Source organism: Mesoplodon bidens, assembly GCF_964165515.1.
Source record: "Mesoplodon bidens genome assembly, contig: HAP1_SCAFFOLD_126, whole genome shotgun sequence".
Classification (NCBI taxonomy): domain Eukaryota; kingdom Metazoa; phylum Chordata; class Mammalia; order Artiodactyla; family Ziphiidae; genus Mesoplodon; species Mesoplodon bidens.
In genome coordinates this window covers 1448234-1475781 of record NW_027671928.1, presented here as the reverse complement: position 1 = coordinate 1475781, position 27548 = coordinate 1448234, and the positions used below count along the sequence as shown (strand labels likewise).

Below are 27548 nucleotides of genomic sequence, written 5' to 3'. Positions count from 1 at the left end.
TCTGGTAAAGCTGGAAGGAGTTTCAACTGGACAGAATAGTATAACATAACGAGTACATAAGTGCCAGGACAGGGTGCCAGGGTGGGAAGGAGGACACAGAGAAAGAACAAGTTTATCACGAAATATTTTTGAAGAACAGGACACCTGATTTGTGTTTTGAAGGAAATGTAGAAGTGTGAAAGACAACAAAAAAGTTTCAGAAATGAACAGCCTAGGCAGAGGCTACAGCAAGATTTAAAAAGCAAGAGGGCACAAACCACAGAGCTGATCTCCCTGTGCTATGCGGCTGCTTCCCACTAGCTATCTATTTCACATTTGGTAGTGAGTGTATATATGTCCTGTGACCACCTAGAGGAGTGGGATAAGGAGGGTGGGAGGGAAGAGATATGGGGATATATGTATATGTATGGCTGATTCACTTTGTTATAAAGCAGAAACTAACACACCATTGTAAAGCAATTATACTCCAATAAAGATGTTAAAAAATAAAATAAAATTTTTAAAAAGACACGAGGGCATACAGAGCAATGGTGGTCCTAAAGAACTGCCAATAGGTACGTATGACTGGAGTATAAGATCATTTGAGCAAGTAATGCAAAAGATACCAAAATTTGCAGTGGATAATCTAAGGTCAGGATATATCACCTTTCTTTTTTTCACTCTAGAAATATTTACTGAGTGACTCTTATGTGCCAATGATTGTTGTAGGTTCTGCAGTGAAAAAAATCACGACTCTACCTGCACAGAATTTGCATTCTACCTAGGGAAGAGACCGAAAATAAACCAATACCAAAATATTGATATATTGTTTGGCAGACGGGAACAAACATACGGAGAAAACGATATCAGAGATGGAAGGGAGCATGTGTAGGTTAATGTGTGCGCCTGCATGGGGATGCACAACAGCTGTTTTTTATAGGATGATCAAGGTCTCACTGATGTGGTGACATTTGACCAGAGACTTGAAGGTAGTCATATCCTATCTATTATCATAACCTCTAGTATCATATTCTATTTATATGTGTATGGATTACTTTTCTAGAACATTTCCAGAAGATGAAATCGTAAATGCAAGGGCCTTTGGATGGGAGAACGTTGAGTGTTGAAAGTACAAACTAAGAGGCTGGTGTTCCTGGTGTGGCAAGAGAGAGAAGAGCAGTGGATAAACTGGAGAGCTGGTGGTGGCGAAGGGGGTGCAGAAAAGATAGGGCTTTTTAGAGTCTCTTTAAGTACTTGTTCCCTTGTGGCTCCCCACCTCTTAGACAGAATCAAGGAAATGTCTAGGCCCAGGCAGTGGAGAATAGGCATTTGGTAGTTTTTGCTAAAGAGTTAAGCTTAAAAGCCTAAAATCTTTATGGACAGAGAGAAATTTTGCTAAATTTCTTCTTTACTACATCAGAGTAATAGATGGATAAATCCAAAGAACTTTCCACAAAGGAAAAGCACCATCAGGATTTGCATAGTTTTTGTTTTGTCTTGTTTTTTAACAAGAGGGAAGGGAAATTACCATTACTATTTTGAATCTGAGAAAGACTGGGGTAAAGAGAAGTTAAATGGCTCATTCACAGCAAACCTGGGCTTAAGAGTAGGACAGTCAAGAGTATTCTACATGATGCCCTCGGCCAATCACTTACTCAGAGGAAGGCCAATTATTATTTTTTAAATTAAATTAAATTTATTTATTTATACAGCAAGTTCTTATTAGTTATCTATTTTATACATATTAGTGTATACATGTCAATCCCAATCCCCCAATTCATCCCACCGCCACCATCCTTGCCCCGCTTTCCCCCCGTGGTGTCCATACGTTTTTTCTCTACATCTATGTCTCTATTTCTGCCTTGCAAACTGGTTCATCTGTACCATTTTTCTAGATTCTACATATATGTGTTAATTTACGATATTTGTTTTTCTCTTTCTGACTTACTTCACTCTGTATGACAGTCTCTAGGTCCATCCACATCTCTACAAATGACCCAAGTTCATTCCATTTTATATATGTACTACGGCTTTTTTATCCATTCGTCTGTCAATGGGCATTTAGGTTGCTTCCATGACCTGGCTATTGTAAATAGTGCTGCAATGAACATTGGGGTGCATGTGTCTTTTTGAATTATGGTTTTCTCTGGGTATGTGCCAGCAGTAGTGGGATTGCTGGGTCCTATGGTAGTTCTATTTTTAGTTTTTTAAGGAACCTCCATATTGTTCTCCATAGTGGTTGTATCAATTTACATTCCCACCAACAGTGCAAGAGGATTCCCTTTTCTCCACACCCTCTCCAGCATTTGTTGCTTGTAGATTTTCTGATGATGCCCATTCTAATTGGTGTGACTTTCAATACGCTTCCCTGGGGCAGTAGTGATTATCTTCCCAATAGCTTGGGCAGCTTGGTGAAGAAGATCAGAGGCTGACTTCAGCTTTTCATAGCTCTCCATCTTTCTACTTCCTAAATTCCCATTCCTTTTACTTGAGCAGTGGTTCATCAAATATTTAACAGCAGCAGAAGTTTCTCCTAGAAACTTGTTAGAAATGCAAATTCCCAGCTGAGGCTCCGGAAATCATTGTTTTGACAAGCCTTCTGATTCTCGCTAAAGCTTGAGACCCCTTGCTCTCCTTCTGATCTGAGAGAGAGGGAGAGGGGGAAAGAGAGAGAAAGCCCAGGAAAGAATGCTGGAAAGTAAATTCAGAGAGCTTTTTATAGGGGGTTTTTACTGTGGTAACTCACAAATGGTTGAAAAAACCCCACAAATTGAAACATGTAGCTACTTTAAGCACTCTTTAGCAGAAATCAATCTTATTCCCCATCTATTACTTAATAGGTCATTTCCTCATAGGGATGACTAACAGCAATTCATCAGAAAATGCTTTTTATATTTAAATAACACTTTCTGTTCCAAGAGGTCAAAATGTTTGACAAGTGGTCAAAATGCAGCTCACTAATATTCTCAACCCCATGGTAGTAAATAACCCACATCTACCATCACTGCTGTTTACTGGTGATTGCTTGTCTGGGAAAGTTGAAGCGCCTTTGCTATCTCTGTAGAAAGTCAATCACTAAAGGAGAAAACGTCCTTCATCTTGGTTCCCATAGGAAACCAAATTGATAAATTACTCACTGACTTCTATTATTGCATCTCAAGGATAGTTAACAATGCTCATCAAGGAAAAATCCCAAAGAACACTCTTGCCCTATCTCTGATTAACCCTGATTTTGGAAAATCATCTGGCTCAATCTACATTTAATTACAATATGAATGCTACTTAATTCCCTATGACTTCTGATTACACAGGATCAATGCCACTTGAAGAGAAAGAAGCAAAGGTTCACTACATTGGGGTCTCCTTGACAGCCAAGCCTGTGCCTTAGTCATTTTGACTCCCTAGTGACCAGCCTGGTATGTGGAATAGTATATGCGATCAGTAATTATTTCTTGAATGTATGATGTAGGAATGAGTCAAGATATTTTTAGAGTTGGAGTCATGGATCAAGAGGAGAAAACGTGGTTTAAAAGACACTACTACAGGGCTTCCCTGGTGGCACAGTGGTTGAGAGTCCGCCTGTCGATGCAGGGGACGCGGGTTCGTGCCCCGGTACGGGAGGATCCCACGTGCCGCCGAGTGGTTGGGCCCATGAGCCATGGCCGCTGGGCCTGCGCGTCCGGAGCCTGTGCTCCGCAACGGGAGGGGCCACAACAGTGAGAGGCTCGCGTACCGCAAAAAAACCCACAAAAAACAAAAAAACTACTACATTCTCAGAAGCCGATGCTGCAATGAATGCTAATAACAACTTGACAATGTCCTTTGTCATTGCAAATAATGTGATACCAACATCTACCAATCAATCAAAAAAAAGACTTTCAGAATTCAAAATTGGATAGGATTTTGAGCTGGGGATTCCTCTCACCCACCTTTTCTTAGGATAAAACTTGGAACTGTAGTGTCAACAGATAATATGCCAGTTTTCCACTTAAAATTGGAAAATTTAATCTAATTTCGGAGGCATGAAATAAAAACTGATGGGCAAATATTAGAATTTCCATCAATGAAAAAGCTTAATTTCTAAAATGCTGAAGGTTAATCAAAATACTGAAATTGCCTCATATCACAAGTCAAAGCACCCTCTCTTTACTAAATAAGGAGCTATAAAGTTGCACAATTACTGTCCATTTTTTTACTTGGTTTGAAAAAAAGGTGCTTGTTTTAAATAAAACAAAGTTCAACTGAAGTGACTATAATATCATCAGTCTTGTAAAACTCCTTGTGTTAGATTTCCTGTATCCCCAAGATGCCAACCATGCATATTAAACTGACTCTTGTTTTTTGCGTATGATTTCTGTACATCTTTCCTATTGGAATTTTCATGTTAAGTTCCCTTGCTTAGAGTGTGGATTGTAACCACTCTGTTTAACACTCTATCACCAGTACCTAGAACAGTGCCTGCCACATAAGAAACACTTCATAAAATTTCTAAATTATCTTGATTAAAATCCATACTCATCCTAGCTTTAAGCACGTGAAGACAGAAATAGGTTCCAACTGCATAAGAACACGTGAATAATCCAGAGAAAATGTTAACTATAAGTACAAATTATCTGTTGATTAAAATACAGAACATGTCTGAGATTTGGAATTACTTCCTAATAGCCCTGAGTCGGAGCTGTGGTAAAGGCTTACTGGGGGCATGGTACCATTTTCTGAGGACACACTCAGAAAAGGAAGAAGTTGATGAGAGAGCATGCAAGATTTTCCAGGCTCAAAATGGAACTTGACTCATCTGCATGGAACCATCCGGCGAAACACAGAAGAGCTCACTCTTCTGCTGGATTAAGCTCACCCTGGTGGAACGGAATGGAACAGAAACAAGAGACTGAGGTCTAGGTTTTGAGGATCTTCACTCCACTTACCTGCTTTCACAGGACCAGGCAACGGACAAGAAGAAATGTGCAACTGTTGCTGTGTACCTCTAAACAAATACAGTCACCCTATGTAATAGAATGTGTCCTAAATCTGACCAATTAGAATAATTCCTCCATTCTTGGTGGAGTAGCTCTGATAGAAATGGACAGAGCTGGGCTCGGGGTGGGAAGGGGGTGGTTTCCTTCTGTTACAAGCTCTAAACTTTCTTCAAGTTTCCTATGATTTAAGCCTAGCTAAAATTTATGGACTTTTGAAAAAGAGTAGGTACTAAAATTAAATAAGCTGAGAGTGTTGAGGGTGAAAAAAATGATAACAAATTTAAGAAAATGTAGAATTATTACTATGAGAATTACCAGAGCTGTGTTTGTTCCAAATACGAGCCTGCTGTAGCATTTTAATTAGGAATAGAATTAAACAGAAATTCACTTGCTGTCACCATCTGATAATATTACCAGAGACTTCCCTTAAGGAAATTTAAAATTATTTATTCTATGTAAATCTCTACAAGTCCTTAATTTCAACCTTATTATAAGAAATAACACACAGTATCAACAAGCTGGCAGAATTTTGACAATTCTCCTGCCTCACTCCATTCCGCCTGCTTTTCCTCTTTCCCTCCCTCCCTTTCCCTCCTCTTCCCTCACTCCCTTTCTTTCCACAAAGCAAGGAAATGGGTATATAGCAAAGAGTAGGGATCACACGCTTTCATTACAGGGCTTGGGAATGTGGACTCTCACAAAAACAGACTTGATTTTAAATACTGTATCTGTGCCTTACTAGCTGTGTGACCATGAATAATTTAATCATTCTGTGCCTCAGTTTGTCTGGCTGTAAAATAGGTGCAAACAGTACCTACCTCTTCGGATTGTTGTGAGGGGGGATTCCAACTGGTTTTAAAATAGTATTTAGCACAGAGGAAGCATAATAATTATTATTTTTCACTTCTCTGAATATATAAAACATTTAGTATTGGGATTCATAGTCTCAAAATCTAACACTCACTGATGTGAATATCTGATTAGCTAAATGGAGAAAAACATTGTTATAGTAATTATTTCTTTAGTTTCTCGTTTTGTTTTTTTAACTGAAAACCAGAATCACAATTTCTTGTTATTATCTGTTATTATCTGTTATCAACGAACAGTATAAGACTATATATTATTTTTGACAAGGCACTGAATATTTGAAATGAAGAAAACTAAGAAATAGTAGTAAATAAAACTTTTCTTGTGCTAATCCCAAGTGAAAGATGAAATTAATGATGATATATATGTGGAAACTCTGGAGAAGTCATACAGAGAGAACCTCAAGTACTTGAGGCACACTTGAAATTCAAATGACACTAAATGACTACGTCTTAAATCAAGAACCCTTCACTAAAATTAAAAACACAAATGCTTTCTTTTTCTTGATTTCTTGTAGGAAGTGAAAGAGTACTTGGTAGGTGTCAGACTATTTTAAAAAGCAGGTTATAGAGATGATATTTCAGGAGTGTAAAAATACTAAGGCGGATCTCATAAATGATTGGTATATTATTTAATTCAGGTTAGCATCAGAATTGTCAATGTTTCTTTATTAAGCAATGCAATCCTTTAGGTAGGAAGCATGGTTCTTTGGAGAAGTTGATAGACACAAGATACACAAACTGGAATATGGTGAAAAAACAGACAGTATAGATTTTTTTAAATTAAACCTAGGAATTATTTAACATGGCCATTTCTTTGGGTTGAAGAAAGAAATTCAAATAGATTTTCCTGGTTCAGGCTCCAGTGAGGTCTATAGGCAAATTTGCAACTAGAGCAAGATTCAGACCTATTTCCATTTTTGTGCTTACGTCTTAAATATGTCCAGTTCCTAGAGCATAGAGGAAAGCACTAGATTGGCCATGGCATGAAACAGGTTAGAATTCTGGCCCTGCCACTTAATAACTGTGTACGGCTTAAATGGGCAATTTGCTAAACTTCATGAATTTCAATTCCCACCCTCCAACCCCCACCCTGGGCAAAATGAGTATAATCCTTTTTCTACCAACTCTAGAGAGTTAGGATGGTCTGAGGAGAAAATGTACATCAAAGTGCTTTGAAAATTATTTAATGCTTTAAAAATATTATTTATCATTATTATTTCAAGATGAGGGAAAACTCCCCCTCCGCTAATATATTCAGTTTTTTATGGCCAGCTAGATCTTCCAGAAAGCTACATAAAAACTGAACATTTTAACAATACTCGGCAATGTTTAGATGCTAAAAAAAAATTATCCAAACTGGGACATTTCTTCTTAAACGGTTCTAAAAGTAATACATATATATTGCAATGAATTTGGAAATACAGAATGAGAACGGGAGGAAGTAAAGGTCACCCTGACTCTCTTATTTCTTGAGTTAACCATTGATAAATAATTTTTAAATTTTCTTTGGGTCTTTTTTCTCTATGTGTGTGATATTCAAAACCAAGTTGTGAATATGCTATATTTATTATTTAACATTCTTCTCTTCTCACTTGACATTTTACAAAAAACAATTTTAATTTGTTAGTTTCTGTATTGTTTCCGATTCTAAGCATCATAAAATACTTAATAGTGAAGGTTACCTATGAGCTATTATGTAAAAAAAAGTTCAGCATATATAACCTAAATAAATATATTAGAAATTCATATGCTTTAAAGCAGTGATCCCCAACTGTTTTGGAACTAGGGACCGGTTTCGTGGAAGACAATTTTTCCACCAACAGGGTGGGCGGGGGAGGATAGTTGGTTCAAGCTGTAATGGGAGCGATGGCGAGCCATGGGGAGCAGCAGATGAAACTTCGCTCGCTCGCCCGCCGCCCACCTCCTGCTGTGCGGCCCAGTTCCTAACACAGCCAGGGGGTTGGGGACCCCTGCTTTAAAGGATATCCCTATGTTTTTATGTGATTGACCATTTCAAAAGTTTCATAGACAATTCCAATATTTATATTTAATTAAAGACCATGAAACTTTTTTTTAGTATTTTTAAATAAAAGATAAAGATTACTTCATTTAAAAGCTAATAACAAACCTCTAGAACACTTCCTTCTACTTAAGTGAGGTGTTAGATTAAAAAAGCACTATAGAAATACAGATTATACTTGACTTTAAATAAAAATCTGAATAAATACTATAGAATTGTTATCTCCCCTTTATTCTGTTAATAATTGGTAATAGGAATATTATGGAGAATGATTGAAGCTTAATAGTCATATGTCAATTACCAAGATCACATCTGTGTGGTACAATGAATTTGCAAAGGTAGACTATCAAATATATTTTATTGTCAAAGGTGGTCTGCCAACTGGCAAGTCATTTAGTAAGTTATGCTCTAAAATATATCATTTACTGATACCCAAGAGACATCTCGGTATGTCATTAATAGTGCAGAAACTCGAAGCCAGGGATATTTTTGTCTTTATAATTAACTTGAGACAGCAGCTAATAAAAACCAGAATAATAACAGTAATAACCTTCAAATTAATTTTGACCCTAAGCTATAGCAATTTCAACAGAAGTTAGTATATTTACATACCAAATTAAAATTCCTAAACTTGTACAATTGATGCAATGTTTTTATGAAATACTACCTGTATAATATTTCATTAAAATAATAAAATGAGAACAATATAGAAATGTCATAAATGTTTGTGTCCTAGAAAGTATTTAGAGGGAATTTCCGGTAGTATAAATTAATACATGATTATTATTATTAATCATATTACTTTTATTTATAAAGCATCCAAACATACACATCTGTAATCTTATATGTCTTTACCATCAAGAGAAATATATTCCAGAATTAATTTTAAAAACACTGCTTTTACTGTGCTTATGTTTTCTAGTTGAGAAGTCTGGACTTTAAGCATTTTTAAATTATAGAACTAATCAGAAAGCAGGAGGAAACCAACAATACAACTGATGGCATTTGTTAATATAAACCTTTGTGTAAAAATGTTATGAAACTAAGAATGGAAAAAGGAGAGAATTATTAATCAACAAATGGCTATTTTTAAAAATCTAGTTAATGGTATACTACCTGGGTTATTCTCTTACTTGAAAAAATTACAGTATATTAGGTTGTCCTAATTTGGAACTATGTAACTGCCACTCTCATGTTTCTAGTTTTACTAGAAGAGTGCATTTTTTGGTATAAGCGTAAGAAAAAAAAAACAAAACTGGAACATTCCATAGTGCAGTTTCCTTCCTCCCTTTCCCCAACAGAAAAAATAAGAAATACTGTACCTAACCAACAGATCTGATGATTCCAAAAGGGGCAAGTCTCTATTCTGAAACACTATTCAAGTCAGAACATTCCAAATTACGATTTTGTGAGACACTGGAAAATTATGGCATGAAAAATAGAAGAATATTTCTAATGCACTATAAAATGTATTCCTCAAAGCAAAAGAGCTAATGGAAGGCCAGAGCACTTAATGGATAAAATATAATCAAATGAAACAGAAGCATGTTCCAAGCTGAAAGGCAACAATATCACTATTCTCACATAATTGGATAGTAGACATAACCCAGTAAGATCAGGTTTAAAAACATTTAAATATATATAAATACACATATGTATAAATAACATATATAGCACCTGAAGTAAATACATATTCGTATTCATATATTAAAGAATCACTTTGAAATTTTAAAATATTTTTTTAACTATTGAAAAATAAACAGCTAGGGAAAAAATAAGTTTTCTTTGCAAAACTTGACTCTGGAAACAAAGATTCTTCAAATGCTTCTCCAAGAACTTGTCTCTTTATTTTAAATATAACCAAATAAAAAAATAAAAAATATAATCAAATATTTGAAATAGAAGGCAAATGTTCATGAAAGCAGACATATATACATGCATATATATATTTATACACATAATTGGATAATATAATTAATATATATAATACACATAAAACACACATCTTCCTGAACTTACTATGGCATTGCATCCTGATAAACCCATCATCAATTGAAAATATCATAAATTGTAAATGCTTATAGTACACCCAATCTACCAACCGTCATAGTTTAGCCTAGTCTACCTTAAATGTGCTCAGAACACTCACATTAGCCTAAAGTTGGGCAAAATCATCTAACACAAAGCCTATTTTATAATAATCTGTTGAATATCTCATTTGTTTTATTGAATACTGTACTGAAGGTGAAAACCAGAACGGTTGTAAGTGTGTCAGTTGTGATCGAGTCGCTGAGTGGGAGGAGTGGCTTGCTGCTGCTGCCCAGCATCACAAGAGAACATCATGCTGCATATCAGTAGTCTGGGAAAAGTATAGTTTCTACTCTAAATTCAAAGTAGACTTTGAAAAAATGAAAAAATTCAAACTATAGTTTCTACTAAACGAGTATCACTTTCACACCATGGTAAAGTTGAAAAATCGCTAAGTCGAACCATTGTAATTCGGGGAATGTCTGTCTATAAATTTTTGTATAATATATGTGTATACGTGTATGCACATGTATATTTCAAACAGGAATTTAGACTGTTTGCTACATCTCTTCTTAGAAGCAGACTATGCCCAAAATCTATGCCTCAAGCCTTTGGTGAATAGCTAATGAATTCAGTATTCAAACAGGGATTAAAAATATTGACTTGGAAATTCAGGACAAACTTACTACTAAAAAGGTTTTACACTTTTTACTTAAAAGAACATAGTTAGGTACACATGATTAGACTCTACCAACTGAAATAAATTATTGCCGATTTGGCTAGAGTTGTTGATCACCACAAAATTCTCTCTTGTGGACAACTATGGCTTACATATTAAATGGAAGGCTTTAGGCAGTTTTTGTACTTTTTTCCTTAGACCTAAATGGTCCACATAATGATAAAAAGTCAAATAAGAAAAAAATGTAAAATTATGTGCTTTTCAAGCCCAACAAAATTGTTATCATACTAAAGCTCATCTGTGTACTAACAGTGCAGTTTTTATAGGCAGGTGTTTCTGGTACTAAAGTTTTCACGTTAATTGAGGCTCTATTTTTGATTTCAGTTTAAAGGTGTTGCTAGTGATTGAATCTACTCAGTAGTGCACTTTTATGAATAAGACTCTGAATATTAAAATTCTTACATGTACTCTCTAAATTCATTGAGATTCAGTCAAATAGAAAGATATCATATACCAAGAAGATTCCTTTGTATATGATGTACAATGGAGTAACAGATTAATTTTCCTTTTTGGACAACTTAATGATATTGATTAACATTAAAAAACTTCAACAGTTACATATTTAAAAAAAAAGATTGGGGTACAAGGCAGATAATTAGTAGTATTACCTTTAACGGCTTTTGTTAGAGGAAGTGAATGTTAACAAATCTTTATAAATTAAAGTTGCCCTCTCCCAGGAACTTCAATACTGTATCAGAAAAAAATAAAATAAAATTGTCAACTATTGCTTTTAAGAAAGGGAACAATTCCCATTTTCTATAACATTCCTTCTGAAATCAACACCCTTATTCAACAACCTTGATATCATCTCTGATAATGAGTCAGTGAAAAGAGTGATTAGACAAATGGTACAATTCAGAAGGAAAATAAGATGCAGAAAGAAATTCAGAAAGAAAATAAGATGCCACGTGAGTTTTCCCAGGTCATCCAATCAACTCCTGGCAGAGTTAAAAATAGAAGCTAAGACTAATTCCCACAGCTACTGCCAGGTCAGAGCCTGACAACTTTGCATTGTGGTAGCTTCAACCTCTCCTGCTACTGGGATTACCTGCATTGAGACATCTTCCTATGAGGTTCAGTCATTTCAAGGTTTGCTTTAAAATGGAGAGGGGTAGGAAAAGGTTCATAATTTTAGGGAAAATCTGTGGTAATGAGATCTCATTGTAAACTGCTCACGAGAATTAGAAAGATAAAAACTGGAAATGTTTACTAACCCTTACTATGTCTCAAACACTGCAATAAGTTCCCTTTTATGTTATCTTCTTTAATCTTCGCAACAACCCTGTGATTTTCCTGTTTTAAATATCCAGAAACAATTCACAGTGGTTAAGTAACTTACCCTAAGTCATAGAGATAGAAAACAATAGAGGTAGGATTCAAACTAGGTGAGGTTCAAAGTTCAAATTCACTTCCTGAAAAACATGATTAGAACATAAATGGTAGCCAAAACTCCCCAAAATAAACTAAAAGATTAAAAGAAAGAAAGGAGGGGAGGAGGGCCTTGTGAGCTGCATACCTTAAAAATAATGTTTAGACTTTTTGATTGATCTTAAAAATGACCAAAAGCTAGCTGCCTGAGAGCTCTAAGAATAAAATTATTAACAAACTAAACAAAAAACATTGATTTTTATACTCACTTTGAGATCAACCCAATTGCGTTCCTTTCATAACACTGTACTGCCATTTTATTTCATTTTCTATTATATTTATTAAGGGATATTTTAAAGACAAGTATTTTGCCTAACAGGTTAATGATTTTTTTTTTCTTCTAAACAATGACCAAGATGCCAATCCTCCTCCCCTTATTCAATGGACTAATTAGTGTCAGATCATTTTAGGGTCATATCTAATTTTTGTGGTGAAATAGTGATTTTACAAGCCCTGTGAAGATGTTACACATCCACTATAACATGCATGCAGGTGGAAAAAATTTTCAATTGATGTAGATTTTGCTTTCTCTATGAGTGTATTCTTCACAATCAATGAGATAGAAAAAGACACAGAGATAAGAGAACTGCTGACTAATATTTTCTTATGAAAATCTGTATCTTGGGCTTCCCTGGTGGCGCAGTGGTTAAGAGTCTACCTGCCAATGCAGGAGACATGGGTTCGAACCCTGGTCTGGCAAGATCCCACATGCCGCAAAGCAACTAAGCCCATGCGCCACAACTACTGACCCTGTGCTCTAGAGCCCGCAAGCCACAACTACTGAGACCGTGCGTCGCAACTACTGAAGCCGGTGTGCCCTAGAGCCCGTGCTCTGCAACAAGAGAAGCCACCGCAATGTGAAGCCCGCGCCGCAATGAAGAGTAGCCCCCGCTCCCCACAACTAGACAAAGCCCATGCACAGCAACGAAGAACCAACACCACCAGAAATAAATAAATAAATAAATTACTTAAAAAAAATAAAATCCGTATCTTGCATTTTCAATTTTCTAAAAGTTCAAATCCATTGTGGTTGAAAAAAGAAGAGTAATGGGGGGCTTCCCTGGTGGCGCCAGTGGTTGAGGGTCCGCCTGCTGATGCAGGGGATATGGGTTCGTGCCCCGGTCCGGGAGGATCCCACGTGCCACGGAGCGGCTGGGTCCGTGAGCCATGGCCGCTGGGCCTGCGAGTCCGGAGCCTGTGCTCCACAATGGGAGAGGCCACAACAGTGAAAGGCCCGCGTACTGCAAACAAAACAAAACAAAAACAAAAAAAAAGAAGAAGAATGTCATATGTTTTCTTGTCCTGGGAAAATGGACTGTGCTTGGTTGAGTGTGTTTATTTACTTATTTATTTTATTGCCAAAATTTCTTTTTTATTATTTTTATATCTACTAGTACTTATTCGAATTCTACTCACTGTTTTTTTTTTCATCTTTGTTGGAATACAATTGCTTTACAATGGTGTGTTAGTTTCTGCTTTATAACAAAATGAATCAGTTATACATATGTTCCCATATCTCTTCCCTCTTGCATCTCCCTCCCTCCCACCCTCCCTATCCCACCCCTCTAGGTGGTCACAAAGCACTGAGCTGATCTCCCTGTGCTATGCGGCTGCTTCCCACTAGCTATCTATTTTACGTTTGGTATATATGTCCATGCCACTCTCTCACTTTGTCACAGCTTACCCTTCTCCCTCTCCATATCCTCAAGGCCATTCTCTAGTAGGTCTGTGTCTTTATTCCCGCCTTACCCCTAAGTTCTTCATGACATTTTTTTCCCTTAGATTCCATATATATGTGTTAGCATACGGTATTTGTCTTTCTCTTTCTGACTTACTGGTTCCGTGTCTTGAACTGCTCAAACTTTAAGGTCCATCACCTCTAACTTGCACCTTACCAAAACCTCAGACAAGAAACAGGAGAAAGGGTAGTGCCATCCATAATTCATTCCCACCACACCTACAAAAATAGTCACAAGGAACTTGTGTAGAATACCAATTCTTCTGTATTAGGAAGGCAGTTTTCAAAATTAACTGGTATTGGTTCATTTGGTTGTTTAATAAATATCTTGCAAATGCCTATAATAAAGCCAAATACCAAACTGACCATTTAAGTTGCAGGAATTTTTCCGGTCTGGATATTTTACTATTTTCAAGTCACAGTTTACATTTGAGTGCTTACCATAATATATAATACCAATGAGCTCCCTAGAACTCTAAACAGTTATAGAAGACACCAAATGCTACTGTCTCATGCCTTGCTTTGCAATCCTGGATTGCTTTCTCCTAGGGAGATGATGTAAGAAATATAAGCTAGGTATCTCTTCTACGGGATCACCAGCCATGTCTCAACTAACTTTTATCAGTGGAGACTCTCAGTACATACATATTTATTTATTATAAAACTCTTCGGTACTGATCACTAGGTAATTCTGGTAAATGTGGGCGCGTAATAATAGTTAAGAATGTCAGCCCCATTTCATTTCAGCTTGATCCACTGCAGAAAAGCACAAATTAGATGAAAGCAATTTCCCCAAGAACAACTCACTTCCTTGAGATGAGACATAAACTTGGGTGAACAATGATTTGTCACAATTTATTTTTGAGGGTAGTGGTTTAAAAAAAGTGCTAATGTAATCTTTTCAGAATGAATTCTTTTAAAAATGCATTAATTCTCCAGTGAATATAGCTTATAATTAAAAACCTATACATGTAATTTTACTTTTCTACATTTTTACATATGACCATATATGACAAATATTGAAATCTTAAAATCTTCGTTATCTTTAAAATTTGATGGCCTTTAAATCTGAATTTGGATTTGGTGAGTCTGACGGATTATTCTTAGTGACTCTTATTGGGTACCACCAATTCAGATTCAACATTGTTTCTGCAAGTGTCAGAAGCATTAAGTTGTGTGAATGGATACAGGGTATTAGCATCCTGGTGGTTTTTCACTACAGTGAGATGACCAGAGAACCTGAGTGTGAAAGATCATGGAGAGGAGTGTAAGAAATGGCACTAAAGGTATCACTGACTTCTCGATATATACTCAGATTCTGCAGTATACAACAGAAGGAACAAAGCAGGTTGTGTTGCTGCTACTGTTGCAGTGACCAAGGATCCTCAGTCTCATAGCCATTGCAGTCCATTGTTTAAGATGTGAGCTTGTTGTTGCTTATTCGGCAAAAGTCAGAATGCTTGTTTGTTTTATGTCTGCTTTTTAATGAGGGTTTGATGAGACAGCAATAAAGACAAAAGTAAATAGGAGAAATGTTCATTCATAGGTCCCTCCATCCCTATCAACCAAAGAAAAGGCATACCTTAAAATACTGTAGTGAAATGTCTAGGGTGTGTCTGTCTGTGTTCTTGCCACCCTTCACCTTTAAGTAGCTTTTCAAAAATATGTTAGAAACATGTTGCTTCATCCTTGCCCTTTTAGCCTGTTAATGTCTAATTTAAGTAAAGCAGGATGCAATCCCCAGCAAGTTATCTGTTTCTCCTTTCTTGGACCATGCAAATCAAAACAGTCTTCTTCTAAGGAGGGTAGTGAAAAGTTGTGCCAATTGTGTTCATACTTCAGCTATTCCAACATTCTTTAGTTTAGCCTAAATGAGACATTCTCATCTTTGGGCTTTAATTATTCTGTTTAAAAATAAATTTTAAAAGATACTCTAAAGAGAAACTAAGAAAAAATACAACCAAATAAAAGATTTACCATAATGCAGGTACATAAATATGAACTAAAAATACTTTTAAATTAAAAATGAATCTTCTTTATTTTAAAAATTAATCTAATTAAAATTACAGATTAGGCTGGAGAGAATTGATCCATTGCTGAAGCTTAAAAAAAAACTAGCTATAAATGTTACTAGTTTTCTACACTGTTGTTACAAGACTTGACTGACATCCGTGATGTACTCTGTAATATTTTTGAAATGATGAAATGTGTGATCCAGAGACTTGAAATATTTCAATACTTGTGTATAGGAATTTTCTTCCATGAACTAGAAATGAAAAAAGTGAGAATGTTTCCTTGCTCAAATCACATTAAGTGGATTCCCTTATATTACTTGCATTCGTTTTTAAGATAGTCATAAATGGTTACATAAAATACAGGAATATTATCTGTTGAAGAAGTTGATGGTTTTTATAGTCAATGTATGTATTCAAATTATAAATGTTTCTGCATAATCTCTGACCCCAAAATACCATTCCATGCCACTCCAAGAATTCTTCCACCAAAAGTAAAGGCTCCAGTACATAAAGACATGAACCTCTATGTCCATTACCACATTTCTTGAAATCATAAAACTGTTTGGAACTTAATACATGTTTATCAATGGGTTTTGACTGAATGAAATTATGGCTCACTCATAGTACACATTACTGGGCATCTACTAAAGGCAATATGGTAGTGATATATGCTAGATATCATTAATATAATAGAAACACAATGTACTAAAAGTGTCTTGCAACTAAAAATCACTATACATTGTATGGCTTTAAAAAGGAATGAAATGCTGCTACGTGCTATAACATGCATAAACTTTGAAAACATTATGTTAAGTGAAAGAAGCCAGACACAAAAGGACAACTATTGTATGATTCCACTTATATGAGGTAGTTAGAATAGGCAAATTATAAACCCAGAAAATAGAATAGAGTTAACCAGAGGCTAAGGGGAGGGGAGAAATAAGGGGTTATTGTTTAGTGCGTACAGTTTCTGTTTGGGATAATAAGAAAGGTCTTAAAATGGATAATGGTAATGGTTGCTCAACATTGTGAATGTACTTAATACCAATAAATGATACACTTAAAAATGGTTAAAATGGTAAATTTTACATTATGGGACATTTTACCAAAATAAAAATATACTATAAAGTAAAGTAAAAATTTACCTCCTACTAGGCATACTATGAAGTTTGCATAAAATTGCACTTATTTTAGGAGCTTATATGGTTATTATCATATTTGGGGACATGTAAAGAAAGCAACAGCTTAAGTAGTCCTCTTGAGTTCTTTCTCTCCATCTTTCCAACCCGGTGTTTTCCAGATTAATGGTTTTGTCACGCCTCTCTTTGAATACTAGCATCAGTAGGAATGCTAGCTAGTACTGGTTTCCTTAAGTATCAGCAAAAAATTTTAATGTATTTTTATGCTGGTAATTGTTTTAGAACCTGGGAGGGATGTCATTGTTTTCTTAACTTGGCAAAAGCAAATATATTACTGTAGACAGCATTACTAGAAAGAAATAGTAACTTTGAAGTAGACATATGTCCATCCTAAGAAAACTGAATATATTTCAAAGCAGACCACACCACTCAACTGCTGGCAATGTTCTTCCACATACTTGGCAGTATACTACTCGAAGTCTGAGAACTGTTTCTTTTTTGTAAAAATGATTTTGATTGGAAAACCCTGAATAAATCCTTTGGAGTGTGTAATGTTTAGAGCTCCTTCTGGGATTCCTTTTCCATGAATCAAGGTTCTTTGATTCACTATCCTCCTTGGCACTTGCTTCCTAGTCATCTCAGCAGCCTTTGTGCCAGTGCTAAGGAAGAGCTCCCATTTTAGGTCCTAAAGCAGGGAGAACAATAAAAGGAGAACCTCATTTCAAGTACCAGAAATGTCTGGGCTATAAAGGACACACATATTGTCAAAGTAAGCCCAGAGTGGGGTGACATCACCAAGGTCATTCCTGGCTCCGCGTCCCCCACAGGAGGAACAACTAACAATTATTTGGAAACAGGACACTATTTGAGAGAATCCTAGAACATGGAGGTGAGGCTGAAGCACCCCCGTGCACCACAGAGACCAAGACAGACTGCATTAGAAGGGTGAGAGAAGGAGCTACATGTTGACCACACTGCCCCTCCCCCAGGCCAGTGGAGCACCATGGGTGAGGTCTCCCGTGAACCTCTGGTTCCTCCAGTAGGAGAAGAGAACCGGGGGACAGCAAGCACCACCACTAGCATTGGGGTTGCTTTGTGGGAGCCACTGCTCTAATCTGCTCCACTGGGATTGCAGGGGAATCTGCAGGGTTTGACCACTAAAAGTTGGACTGTGATGAAGGGGGAAGGGGCATGCAACAGCCAGCACATGGATTGTGACAGATGGAATTCATACCTGCAGTGCCCAAGTAGGGATCACAACGGGCATCTTTGCTTATCTACAGAGCCAGGTTGGCGGGGCACTACAACCAGGGAACTCAGGGTACAGATCCACCTGATACGCATCTGGCCCTTGAACCTGGTTTGACCATACCCAGGGAAAGAGCAGAGTCACAGCCCACCCACTGTGGACAGTGTCTTCTGGCCATCTGACCAAAAGGGCTGGCAATAAATCCTGGAAGCTATTTGGCCCAGTCGTGCTCCAGCCAAGAGGCAGGCAGCCAGAGCTCATCACTGGCTCTGGTACAAAGCAGAGCCAGTATCAAGTGTGGAGGGATCTGGTACCATGCACAGGCACGGAGATTAATTCATATCCAAGGCTGAGAGGAGCTCCCAGCTCCTCCCAACTGGGGAGCCTGTTTGAGAAATTAAGAGTAGCCTGGGGCGGCCCCTCCTCATCCCACCCAGGCAAAGGAACTGGGACTAGTCCCATCCCATCTGCTGTGGAGAGTGTCTTCCTGGCCCATCTGACTAGAAGGATTGGTGACAACTCCTAGAAACTGTGCGGCCCAGCAGTGCTCAAACCTAGAGAAGGGTATAGGCAGAGCTGATAGTCTGCAAAGCCAAGCCAGTGGCCTTGTTCAGCCACAGAACGTGGAGTATGGATCAGCTTGAGTTAAGACAACAAAGAGCTTTACTGGCTTTAGAGCTGCTTCTCCTGCTGCACCCAGGCAGGAAATCTAATTCATAGCCCTACTCATCACTGAATACAGCCTTCAGCATGTCCAACTGGGGAACCTAACCAGAGAACATGGGAAGATGTACGCCCATTAAACAGCCCTAGATACAGTGGCACTTGAACAGACAACACAGCCTCCACCATCTGCAGGGCAAAACCAGTGCCCTCACCTGACCAGGGAATTAAGTGCACACTCTGGCCTGATTTGGGTTCCCAAACAATGAACTATACAGGCTCTGGGTCCTGTCCAGAGCCAGGTCCTATACAAGCTCTGATTCTCTGCCAGGAAACTAATTCATAGCCCCATGTACTACTACTACTGAATATAATACCCAGTAAAGTCTGGAGGAAGAGCCCAATTATTCACATATGCAGATACCAATGTAAGGAATCAAGGATCACAAAAATTAGGCAAATATGACACCACCAAAGGAAAGTAATAAAACTCCAATAACTGACCTTAAAAAAATGAAGATCTGGGCTTCCCTGGTGGCGCAGTGGTTGAGAGTCCGCCTGCCGATGCAGGGGACGCGGGTTCGTACCCTGGTCCGGGAGGATCCCACATGCCGCAGAGCGGGCTGGGCCCATGAGCCATGGCCGCTGAGCCTGCACGTCCGGAGCCTGTGCTCCGCAACGGGAGAGGCCACAACAGTGAGAGGCCCACACACTGCAAAAAAAAAAAAAAAAAAAAAAAAAAGAATATCTATGAACTGGCAAAGAATTCAGAATAATACTCCTAAGGAAGTTTAGTGAACTACAAGAAAGCACAGACAGCTAAGTGAAATTAGGAAAACAATGCATGAACAAGACAAGAAGTTTGACAAGGAAATAGCAACATCAAAAAAACAGGAGCACTAGATTTTAAAAATACAATAACTGAACTGAAGAAGTCAATAGAAAGTTTCAAAGGTAGATTCGACCATGCAGAAGAAAGAATCAGCAAACTGGAGGATAGAACTTTAGAAATTACCCAGTGAAAGGAACAAAAAGGAAAAGAATAAAAAGAGTGAAGAAAGCCTATGGAAATTATGGGACACAATAAAGTAAACAATGTTCATGTTATGGGAATTCCAGAAAAAGAAAAGAGAGAGAGAAAGGGAAAAAAAGTATATTTAAAGCAATAATGGATGAAACCTTCCCAAACCTAGGATGAGAAATGGACATCCATATCCATGAAGCCCAAACAAGCCCAAACAGGTTGAACTCAAATAGGGCTACTCTGAGACACATTGCAATTAAATCATCAAAAGTCAAAAACAAAGAAAGAATTTTAAGACCAGCAAGAGAAAAGAGAGAAGTTACATACAAGGGAACCCTGGGATAATTGGATATTCACATGTAAAAGAATGAAATTGGACCAATATCTTATACCACTCACAAAACTAACTTGAATTGGATTAAAGACTCAAATGTAAGACCTGAAACTATGCAACTGCCAGAAGAAAACATAGGAATAAAGCTCATTACATGGGTTTGGTAATGACTTTTTGGATATGACACTGAAAACACAAACGATAAAATAAAAAATAAACAAATGGAACTACATCAAACTAAAAAGCTTCTGCACAGCAAACAAAAACAAAAACAAAAACAAATCAACAAACTGATTGAAAAGACAACCTATAGAATGGGAAAAACATATTTGTAAACCATATATCTGATAATGGTTAATATCCAAAATAAATTTAAAATTCATACAAATCAATAGCAAAAAAAAAAAATTACCCAATTAAAAAAATGAGCAAAGGACCCGAATAGACATTCCTCCAGAGAAGACACACGAAAAGCCAACAGGTACATGAAAAGATGCTCAATACCACTAGTCATTAGGGAAATGCACATTAAAACCACATTGAGGGCTTCCCTGGTGGCGCAGTGGTTGGGAGTCCGCCTGCCGATGCAGGGGACACGGGTTCGTGCCCCGGTCTGGGAGGATCCCGCGTGCCGCGGAGCGGCTGGGCCCGTGAGCCATGGCCGCTGAGCCTGCGCATCCGGAGCCTGTGCTCCGCAACGGGAGAGGCCACAGCAGTGAGAGGCCCGCATACCGCAAAAAAAAAAACAAAAAAAAAAAACCACATTGAGATATTACTTCACACCTGTTAGAACAGTCATCCTCAAAAATATCAAAAGATAACAAATGCTCATGAGGATGTGGAGAAAAGGGAACTCTTGTGCTGTTGGTGGGATTGTAAATTGGTAAAGCCAGTATGGAAAACAGTATGGAGGATCCTCAAAAATTAACACTAGAACTACATATATCTAGCAACTCCACTTCTAGGAATATATCCAAAGAAAATGAAAACACTAACTCAAAAAGATATCTGCACCCCCATGTTCATAGCAGCATTATTTATAATAGCCAAGACATGGAAACAATCTAAGTGCCCATTGATGGACAAATGGGTAAAGAGGTTGTTTTATATATTTATAGGTATATACATATTATAGGTATACACACACACACACACACTGAAATATTATTCATCTGTAAGAAAACAAAGAAATGCTACCAGTTGAGACAACAGAAATGGACCTTGAAGGCTTTATGCTAAGTTAAATAAGTCAGAGAAAGAAAGGCAAACACTATATGATCTCACTTATGTGTGGAATCTAGAAAAAAAAGAAAACAATCATAGAAAAAGAGATCAGACCTGTGGTTACAGGAGACAGAGGGTCAGGGGAGGGGAAATTGGAGGAAGACGGTCAAAGGTACAAGCTTCCAATTGTAAGATAAATACATACTATGGACATAATGTACAACATGATGACTATAGCTAACACTGACGTGTGATATATAGAAAAATTGTTAAGAATAAATTCTAAGCATTCTCTTCACAGAAAAGTATTATTTGATCTCATTTATATAAATGTGTGTGTTTGTGTGAGAGAGAAGGACAGAATACAAAAATGCAAAAAGAAAAGTTGTAAAGTACGAAGCTGCTTAGGTTTATACCTCAACTATAACAGATAACAATTTGTTTAATTTTAATAGGTGCAAAAATAAATATTAAGCATAGAACAAGCAAAAAGAAAAACTGAGCCCAGCGTAGATGTCCTTAAAGCATTTGCAAAGGAGGGCTGTATTAGGTCCGCAAACACCTGCAATTACAGGCAAAATTCTGTGTGTGTGTGTTGTGTATGTACTTGGGGAGTGGATGCATAGCCTTTATTGAATTATTAAAGGGGATGTTAAGACCCAAAAGTTTAAAAAGCACTGGAAAGCCTGATCACAAAACCATTTTAAACTACTCTGATTATGTTTTATAGTTTTCCTTCACTCGTTAACACTTCAAAGAACAGCATGTGAATGTGGAAAGAATCTCTGCCATTTAGGTAAGATCTCTGAGTCTCAGCGTAAAATTAGCATATAGTTGAAGGATGAAATTATACACCATAGATGAAAGTACCTAGCAGAGCGCTTTAAGACTAGTACTTACTTATGCAAGACATCTTCCCCTGCTTACTTGTTTTCAGTAGAATGAAAGCATACTGAAAGCTGGTACAATGTCTTCTTTGAAGTTTTCTTTTGTAATGCTTACTATGCTTTTTGATACGGATGAGCCAATATCCACTTAAGGGCATGTAAGCTCACAATAACTTTTGTTGAATATAACTGTTTGAATGTACTTTCACTATATTATTATATAGGGATTTTAAACTAAAACGTACTTGCACACATTATTTAGAGCCTAACTTGGATATCAGAGTAGGTGGATATACACCCCTGGAAAATAATAGCTAATTTCTTCACTAACATCAAACTGCTGAACATCTACTTTGCATATACATAGCTAGGCACTGTATTATGAGTTGCAGGTAATACAAAGTTGTTAGTCAAAGACTCTGCTCTCTAGGGTTATTTTACAACAGCAAATCATGTTCAAACTAAAGGATAGACCAAAATAGAAAGTGCCATAGGAATTTAGACAAGGGAGAAACACATCTGAAATGAGAAGGAAGGTGGGTATGGGGAAGGGTTCATGGAAGAGGCAGTGTATGCTGTGAGCAAGGTTTCAACGTGTAGCAGGGTGAGTGAAAGGAACAAATGAAGACATATAGTCGTGATATCATGAGGCACAAACTAGAAATAAACAGCACTTGTTCTAGGCTGGTCATGAGGTAATTTAAGGGGATTACTGAGAAACTAGATAAAGAGATATCTCTTTATATATTACTTATTAATAATACTTTTGAACACAAGTATTTAATTTAAAAAAAAGAACAATATAGGGATAGGAGATTAGGAGGTACAAACTATTATTATAAAATGAGCTATAAGGATATATTGCATAGCACAGAAAATATAGCCAATATTTTATAATAACTATAAATGGAGTATAACCTCTAAACATTGTGAGTCACTATATTTTACACCTGTAACTTATATAATATTACACATCAACTCTACTTCAATTAAAAATGCTATTTTAGTGAATAAAACACTAAGCAGTAAAATTTTTAAAAAAGAACTTAGAAGAGAACTTAAAAATAAAGACATAAAGAGCAGGTTGAAACAGCGCAGAAATCTGGCAATTAAGAGGCCATTGATAACTTTCAAAATAGCACTTTTTCTACCCATTCTCAGTGGAGGCAAAGCCTTATTAATTCTACTATTTCTTTTTCTGTTTTTCAAAATCTCAGGATAAGTCTCTTTCAATTGTAGCTAATGGCAGTAATGCAGCACCAGAAAATGCCTTTTGTAAGGAGAGGCAACTTTGAATCCTAAATCGGTACTCAAGTCTTAAATTACTGATAACACCGACCACCCACCAGACTAAATTTTTTTTTTTTACGTGATTGGAAAGCAACAGATTGATTTCAATTCTATCTTGTCAAATCTACAAAAAAGTTCCCACAGTTCATTTAGCAACTAATAGCGTACATCCTTCTATTTGGTATTACTCCTCCTCCTTAACACCGGGCAATTAATTTTGCCTTTCTCTGGGAAACGTTTTTAACAAAGGAAATAGAGTCATAAATCAGTTTCGGATAGGAAATCATACAACTATTTCTACCTAGGGCTTTGAATTTAGAAACTTTCCTCAGAAATTGTTGAAATATAACAAAGTCCAAACTCAGAAATAACTTAAATTTAATTATCTTAGTTGCACTAAAATAACAAATTCTATTTTCTATCTTGTTTTCTTTCTTCCCCAGAAGGCTTCTCCAACCCTAATCCATAACTTAATGCATTCATCTCACCTATAAAATCACTGGCAGGTATGATGCCGGCTTTGGCGGCTCCAGTCCCCTAATCCTGACCCATTTCTTGCCAAAGAATTCAGTTTCTTCAGAAACCAAGTAACAGACATTTCAATTTCTAACCATCATTAGCATATTTTCATGTACTAATACTCAACATAAAAACACCTTTTAAAATTACAGAAATTTTTACTGTACTTAAGATCAATTGCACTAACCTGTATTTCATAAACCTTGGGCTACTTTCTTAAAAATGAATTATTATTTTAATATGTTTTTCACTTATTATTCAGAATAATTATTCATATAATTAAATATTTTACAATTAGGTAAGAAAGGTGGAAAATAGTTTTGCTATTCTTGTTCTTTGTTCTCTCTTTTACTTGGTGTGCCTGAGTCAAAATTTTAGAATATTGAAAATTTAATATTTCAAATCCAAACCACATTTAAAGATAATAATAACAACCAGCCAAAACAATTTCGGTCCAGAGCTTCGCATGGTCTGGGGAACAGTTCTCTGAGTGGGCCATTTGGAGTGGGATTTGCCCACCTGCCTCCACTCCTTCTGCCTCATATACTGAAGATAGAGACAAAGAAACCAACTCAAGTCTTTCCAAAGTGTATTTATAAATAGAGAATTTGTAATCAGAAAAACAATAACGATATATAATAGAAGTAACATGATTTTTCAGAACCAGTATCTTGTTCTAAAGCAATATTTAAAAAAGAAGGTAAGGGGCTTCCCTGGTGGCGCAGTGGTTGAGAGTCCGTCTGCCGATGCAGGGGACACGGGTTCGTGCCCCCAGTCCGGGGAAATCCCACATGCAGCGGAGCGACTGGGCCCGTGAGCCATGGCCGCTGAGCCTGCGCGTCCGGAGCCTGTGCTCCGCAACGGGAGAGGCCACAACAGTGAGAGGCCCGTGTACCGCAAAAAAAAAAAAAAAAAAAAAAAGTAATAAGTTTAGCTATAAACCCTGGCCCTCTTTTTTATTGATCTCCTATTTTAATTTCTTAAAATAAAATCCATGGCCTTTTGAGTCAAACTGTCTCTTTAATTTCAGATTTAAAGATAACAAATCTCTTTTTAAATGGAATATTGGCACACAGACACCACACAGTCTGGCTTATTACAACTGTTCTCTGTTGGTGAAGTGGCACATTTGCAATCCCCACCATAGCAATCTTCACCATTTCACAGAATATCATTCAATTGTACATCCCTAGGTGAGCAACAAGAATGGGTACTTGAGCTCAGGAGCAAAGCGTTTGTGGGGAAATCCTAGGTCAGAACCCCTAAAAGGGGAGACTAACTTGAGGATGCCCAAATAACCTGAGGTTTACCTTGGCCACCTCCCCTGGCTTTCTGACTGCCTGTGGGAAAAGTCTCTCTGGAAACTCTTTTGAGGTTATTGGGGGAATCCTAGGACAAACACACTGCTTGCTTTTGCAGGAGGACTTGCCCCATACCCTACCCAGCTAGGTGTCTCACAACCTAGCTGGACTAAAAAACCTTCAAGAAAAACGGGATAGACTGACATTTGCATTTCTACTTCCACCTATTCTTATGCACAAAATATGTAGGTAGAGCCCTCTTTCTCACACCCCAATAGATTCTGCTGTCCTTGAAACCCATCTGGTAGCTGCAGTGACTACAATGAAGGGAGTTATCGGAAACCATATTGGTACTGGGCTTAAAGGATTTTTCATGCCATGCATTTTGGGGAAGGACACAGATAACAGTCCAAACGTGGTATAAGGCAATGCCCTTTCTGGGTCCTTGAAAAATCAGTCACGGAACACAGGTGGTGGACAGGAGCTAACAAGAGCTGGTTTGTTAATGAGCACAGCATCCCCGGGGGGGGGGATCAATGAAATGATTGACAAGAGAAGATGGTAAATGAAGGGAGAAGTGGGGACAAGTGCTGCTCAACCCAAGCTGAACTCCAGGAGGTAAATTTCTCCTCTAATTTGAGATTCTTTCTAAAGGTTCAGTATTGAAGTGGATGTTTGACGTTGAAATGTGCAGACCCATTCTGATAACTGGAAAGGGAGGAGGCTGAGGAACGCAAAAGGAGAAGGAAGATTTCCGATTACTTCTCCAGGCTGCTGACAAGAACCTGCTGCTCGCAAACCACAAATTAACCAAGCGAAGGTTGAAGGTAGCAACGTAAAAGTGCAACTCAAATTATTTTACATTCGGAATCCTCTTCAATATCTAAGCGAGTGTAGCACAGCAATGGTTGATTATTTTAAGATTACAGAGGCTGACCGCCTTCTTTGTTTGCCCAGTAACACCGCTCCTCCAATAATCTCAAGCACTTGGCTGATTAACATTTCAATTTCAGTTGTTGCTCCTTTTCCCATTGCAGAAGGCGGCAGGGATATTCCCCTTCTTCCCTCTGTATTACAAACCCCATTACTAACCAAGCAGAAAGCACCGCGCAGTGTGGCCGAGGCTAATAATAGCCGGGCTGCTTACCTTCTCCGGAGGGATCGAATCAGCGCATGTCCCCGGCGCCGGCTGCCCCGGGGCCGCAGTGCCGCCGCGCCGGGTCTGTGTGTGGTCAACTCGGCCGGCCCCCACCCCACCTGCCAGCTGCAGCAGCTGCTCCCGGCGCTGAGCTCCGGCCGCCGGAAGTCATCCCCCGCCCCTGGCCGGATCGCCACATTCCGCACCAGCCGCGGGGGGAGAGGGGCCTCTCCCGGCTGCGGGCACCGGCTCCTGGAAACTGCGCTCAACGATCGCTACCCTTCCCGGTTGTAGGGTTATTTTCTAGGAATGCTTTTACAGAAGAAGCGTCGCCGGCTGGTGGACCGAGAGAGAAGAGCCAGAGTGACTTTCCCTGCAGAGCGCCTTTCCTCTGAGCGCTCCCCTGTCACTCCCGCGGCATGGACGGCTCCATTCCGCTGTGTGGGTTTTCCACCCTCTTCATCTTCCTTATCTGTATTGTTCATTTCGCTGAATTTGAGTGGGATTAGCTCTTAAGATATCATTCAAACACTCCGAAAATATTTTAAATTGGCGACTAGTTTTTCTAAGCCCCTTGTAGCGAGCTCCACTTCCCCCCTTACACACACACAGTTACTCGCACGTACACACCCAGCCAAACCACTCACAATTAGGAAAGCTGGGACCTCTCGCCCTCTTGCCTACGTAATGAAACAGGAAACTCCCAAAGGAGTGGGGAAGTAGGACCGGCTAGCGAAAGCACTCGAGGAAAGAGAGAGGGGTCGCCCCAAGATTTGGTTGCTGTTTAGTGGTGTCCTTAGTGGACAGATGTTCCCCCTCTAACCCCCTGGCCTCGCCCCAAGTGGAATGGCTGGTCTGGTGACAGCTGTAACATTTGAAAACAAAGAAGCTGAAGCCACATTAACAGATGGCTGCATCTCTTTCTTTCCCGAAGGATTGATCAGAATTGGCTTTAAGAATCATATTAGCATATACGTATATAATAAGC

At 38.1% G+C, this 27548-nt stretch overlaps 1 protein-coding gene and 1 long non-coding RNA gene across 2 annotated transcripts in view; both read right to left on the bottom strand.

Annotated features, from left to right (window-relative positions):
* Nucleotides 1–27548, bottom strand: part of LOC308610807 (uncharacterized protein) — a gene marked incomplete at its 5' end in the record, with an annotated part of 186759 nt that overhangs the window by 5807 nt on the left and 153404 nt on the right. The window lies entirely within an intron of this gene.
* LOC308610816 lies at nt 1784–26751 on the bottom strand. The gene is made up of 3 exons (XR_014014654.1): nt 26570–26751; nt 19348–19555; nt 1784–4835 (listed from the first exon to the last, which is right to left on the bottom strand). It is a non-coding gene; the product is annotated as an uncharacterized lncRNA (long non-coding RNA).